Source organism: Rutilus rutilus (assembly GCF_951802725.1).
Source record: "Rutilus rutilus genome assembly, chromosome: 1".
NCBI classification, from domain to species: Eukaryota; Metazoa; Chordata; class Actinopteri; order Cypriniformes; family Leuciscidae; genus Rutilus; species Rutilus rutilus.
Window position 1 is genome coordinate 22,098,488 of NC_140209.1, and position 4,572 is coordinate 22,103,059.

A 4,572-nucleotide genomic window follows, 5' to 3' on the forward strand; every position below is an offset into this window, starting at 1 on the left:
CCCAGTGTTAAATCAACACCTACAGTGTCAAATTTAACACCAGCAAAGTGTGTATATGTGTCCACACTACACAGTGTAACATTTACACTTTTGAAAGTGTTAATTTTTTAACACTAATTTTCTGTTAATTCAACACTGTATATTGTTAAAAGTTAGCACTATTCAACACTTAACATTGTTGTTTTTACACCACACTAGTGTTAGTGTTAAATTACAGTGTTATTGAGTAACATTTTTATTTTTACACCAACACCAGTGTAGTGTGAATACAACAACATTAAGTGTTAAAATACTGTTCAGCAATAACATTATTGAGTGTCAATACCAATAGGCTACCTCTAGAGCTGCTTCCATTCCTACTAAAGACAAATGGCAGAAAATGTCACAAACACTCTTTATTAAGGTACACAGCAAAAAATCCATGTCAGCAAAAAAGCCAGTGTACATTTAACTCAATTTGAGTCAATATACATTACTCATGGAGTACATTTGAACTCTTACAGTGTTTAAAATGTACTCCGTGAGTAATGTGCATATTTCACACTTTCAAAAGTGTTATTTTAACTCCAAAATGGAGGGAGTCATATATACATTTCAGGAGTGTTCAATTTGACTCAAATTGAGTTTGTATTTATGAGATGTGCTTTTTGACAAAAGGAATCTTTTCAGAAATAAAAGCAAAGCATTTAACCTATTGATAACATTGAATGCACATCAAAACAATCCAGAAAGTTAGAATTCGGTTCATTGTAAAGTTAAAAATAAAGGCAAAATGCAAACAGTTGTTTTAACAAGCTAGTTTTTATTAACGAACAAGTCCCTTTACATCATATGTTAACTTTTAAAATAAATGAAGGCAAAATATAGGCATTTCTGTCATCAGAATTATGTGAAAGCTGCTCATCAAATGGTCTGTATCTCTGTAATACTTCAAGTCCTGTACATGTCAGTGAATGTAAGTCCTGTGTCAGTGAAGTTGAGTCAATACCTTCGACTTTGCAACAGTACAGCAACAACATTCAACAGATGAAAAACAGTTGCAGGATATGAGTGGATCAGTTGTGTCCAGTTGCTGACAGTAAAGTTCAGTGCATAGCCTAGTTGTTTCACAGAGCAGGAAAGGCTGTGCAGATCCAACTTTCTCAAAATCCTGGAGTGCTGGTTCCCTAGAGTAGACAACACAAAACCAGACCATTTACAATTAATACTATTTGTGTTTTATAAATACAGCAAGGTGACTCAAACAATAAACTATTTTGGTTAGATTAAGACTTGAATTTTTCTGATTTCCAAGTAAATTAAAGACTTAATTCATCCAAAAATGTAAATTCTGTCATTATTTACCCTTATGTTGTTCCAAACCAGTAAGAGTTTTGCTCATCTTCGGAACACTTAAAGGGATAGTTCAGCCAAAAATGATATTTAACCCATGATTTACTCACCCTCAAGCCGTTCGAGATGCATATGTCGATCTTTTTTCAGACGAACACATTTTCAGTTATTTTAGAAAATGTCTTAGATCTTTCAGTGGTTATAATGTGAAGCAATAGGGTCCACTGCTTCAAGTCCAAAAATGTGCATGCATCCTTCACAAAAGTAATCCATCCGGCTCCAGAGGGATAAACGAAGGCCTTCTGAGGGTAATCAGTGCGGTTTTGTCGTAAAAATATACATATTTAAAACTTTATAAACGAAAATAACTGGCTTCCGGCAACGGTCGACGCGCGTTTACGGAGATGGATGCTGGCGTATGACGTAGGACGTATAGCGTAGGAAGCGTTGTGACATAAAACGAACGTGACAGCGCAGCCAGTAAATATGTATATTTTTACGACAAAACCGCACGGATTACCCTCAGAAGGCCTTCGTTTATCCCCCTGGAGCCGGATGGATTACTTTTGTGAAGGATGCATGCACATTTTTGGACTTGAAGGAGGTGGACCCTATTGCTTCACATTATAACCACTGAAAGATCGAAGACATTTTCTAAAATAACTGAAAATGTGTTCGTCTGATAAAAGATTGACATATGCATCTCGAACGGCTTGAGGGCGAGTAAATCATGGGTTAAATATAATTTTTGGCCGAACTATCCCTTTAAGATATTTTTTATAAAATCTAAGAGATTTCTGTCCCTTCATCGACAGCCTATTCAACTATCACTTCCAAAGCCACAGAAAGGTATAAAGGAAATCATAAGTAATCCATGTGACTCAGGTGGTTTAACTTCAAATTTTTTTATGAAGCAACAAAAGTGCTTTGTTTGCACGAAAAAACAACAACAACAAAAACTCAACTTCATTTACAAATTATTAATCTTCGATGCACGCTCACTTAACAAGGCATGTTGGAAATTAATATTTTATAAATTAAGTGGTAAATGATTTTTTGCTTCAAACACAGCACTTGCATAGTTTAATAAAATGTATGTTAAACCACTGGAGTCGCATGGAGTACTTTAATGATGTACCTTTACACCTTTCTGGGGCTTGAACGTGGTATTTGCGTGGACTGTCAATGGAGGGACGGGAAACTCTCAGATTTCATTAAAAATATCCTCATTTGTGTTGTGAAGATGAAATAAAGTCTTGCATGTTTGGAACGAGATGAGGGTAAGTAATGACATAATTTCCATTTGTAGGTGAACTAACCCTTTAGGAATAAATTTAGACACGCACCTTAAGAAACCTCACTAAATAGTCAGCTGACAGAAGAATCTTCGTTCCCTTCTTGTGGCTTTGTGATGTCGGAGGCAGGTGATGGGCAGAGATTTCCCAATCAGTTGAGTCTAAAATTAAAAACCAAGAAAACATCTACCTGTCAAATCATGAAAACAATTGGTTTGAAAACTAATTTTATTTAAGGAAAAGGAAAAGTAACTTTTGTAAAGTAATTTGACTGGACAAATTCAAAATGACTGTTATGAAACACAAAAAATCTAGTTAACGTTATACCAATTAGCAACAAAGCTATAATTTTTTAAAAATGTTTATGCACATGATTATCTCATATGTTATCTGTAAAATCTGACCCTCACCAGGTTCTAGTCTGTAACGTTACAGCCTTTAAAGACCAAGCCTGGTTAGCCTTAGCCACTTGGTCCAGCATGGAAATGCTCCTAACAAACACAAATAACACAATCAATACATTTAAACATGAAAGCATATTCAAATATCAACCAAAATTGAATCTGATAAATACATTTTCATAAACATAATCTTAAAGAAGTACTTACACATTCTAAGAAAGTTTGTTTTTCAGATAAAATGAAAGTAAAAGATAGTTTGAGGATAAACACATTATGATATTTGCACATCACAAATATTGTCATAAAACAAAATAACATTATAAAATACGTATTGTAAATGAGTTAAAACACTTACTCTGTGTTTTCACCGTTAAAAAGCAAACTCCACGTCTGCACTGCGTCACGAGTCAAAGAAGATGCAGGGCAGCAGCTAATGTTAGTCTGTGAGAAAGGTTTAGGCGCACATCACATAAATATCGTTATAAAACATTATAATGCCATGAAATACATGTTGTAAATTAGGTTAAAAACACTTAACTTACTTTGGGTGTTTTCCCTGTTGACGTTACAAGCAAACCTTCTCGTCGTCAGCTCCGTATTGAGTCAAAGATGTCGCCTTTGAGAAAGGTTTCGGCTCGTTTAAACACGCAGAACATTTAAATTTCTCTATAAATCAATATGTTATAAAATACATATTGTAAATTAGATAAAACACTTACTTTCGTAGTTTCTCTGTTTAAAAGCAACCTCATCCTGGTCTGCTCCGCATCGCGCGTCAACGAAAATGCCTTTCTGAGAACGATTTAGCCGTTCACAGCACATACATATTGTAATAAAACAATATGATGTAATAAAATTGTATAAAATGCATATATAAATGCGATAAAACACTTCATATCTGCGTTTTCCCTCCTCGTATGCCTTGCATCGCGAGTCAAAGAAAATGGCGTCTGTGAAAAAAGTTTCAGGTTGTTTCGTCACGCCCAGCGCGTAAATGTCCCGGATGTAACTAATAACACTCTCTCCGTGTAAATTTAGTAACTCTACATATTTACACCAGCCAGAGGGTGCGGTTTGCACTAGCAGTGTTAATCCCTTGAAATTCAACACCAGAAATTGAACTCTTTACTCTAAGAGTCCTTAACACCAGGATTTCAACACTGGAGATTTTGCTGTGTACTCTTCTGCACAATGGTGACCCAAAAAACAAGATTTTACAGTAAACTACTGGCAACAGTGTTGCCAGTATATACCTGTTTTATAACTTACAGTTTATTACTGTTAAAATACATTTTGTGGGTGTGACTTTTTTATCTTACACTGTTAACCCTTTCAACCCTACAGGGAAATCCACACTACAAAGAGTAAAAAGTAACACTGACGCAGTGTTGCAGTGAGATAATTAAGTGAATATGTAAGTGATTGTTGAGCATTAGTGATGAACACCTGCTGTTAGAACAGAAAATAGAGAAACACAAGAAATACAACTGACTTCCAGCCATTACACATTATTACACTTATTATTAACCAGTATGACTTTATTT

At 35.0% G+C, this 4,572-nt stretch overlaps 1 long non-coding RNA gene across 2 annotated transcripts; it reads right to left on the reverse strand.

The window, feature by feature from the left end:
• Nucleotides 1–375: 375 nt before the first annotated feature.
• On the reverse strand, nucleotides 376–4,135 carry LOC311292847. 2 transcript variants are annotated; one of them, XR_014627824.1, is made up of 6 exons: nucleotides 3,748–4,130; nucleotides 3,571–3,644; nucleotides 3,384–3,469; nucleotides 3,038–3,118; nucleotides 2,679–2,788; nucleotides 384–1,166 (listed from the first exon to the last, which is right to left on the reverse strand). It is a non-coding gene; the product is annotated as an uncharacterized lncRNA (long non-coding RNA). The 2 variants fall into 2 exon arrangements; XR_014627823.1 differs by having other exon boundaries at nucleotides 376–1,166; nucleotides 3,038–3,469; nucleotides 3,748–4,135.
• Between the last annotated feature and the right edge of the window lie 437 nt (nucleotides 4,136–4,572).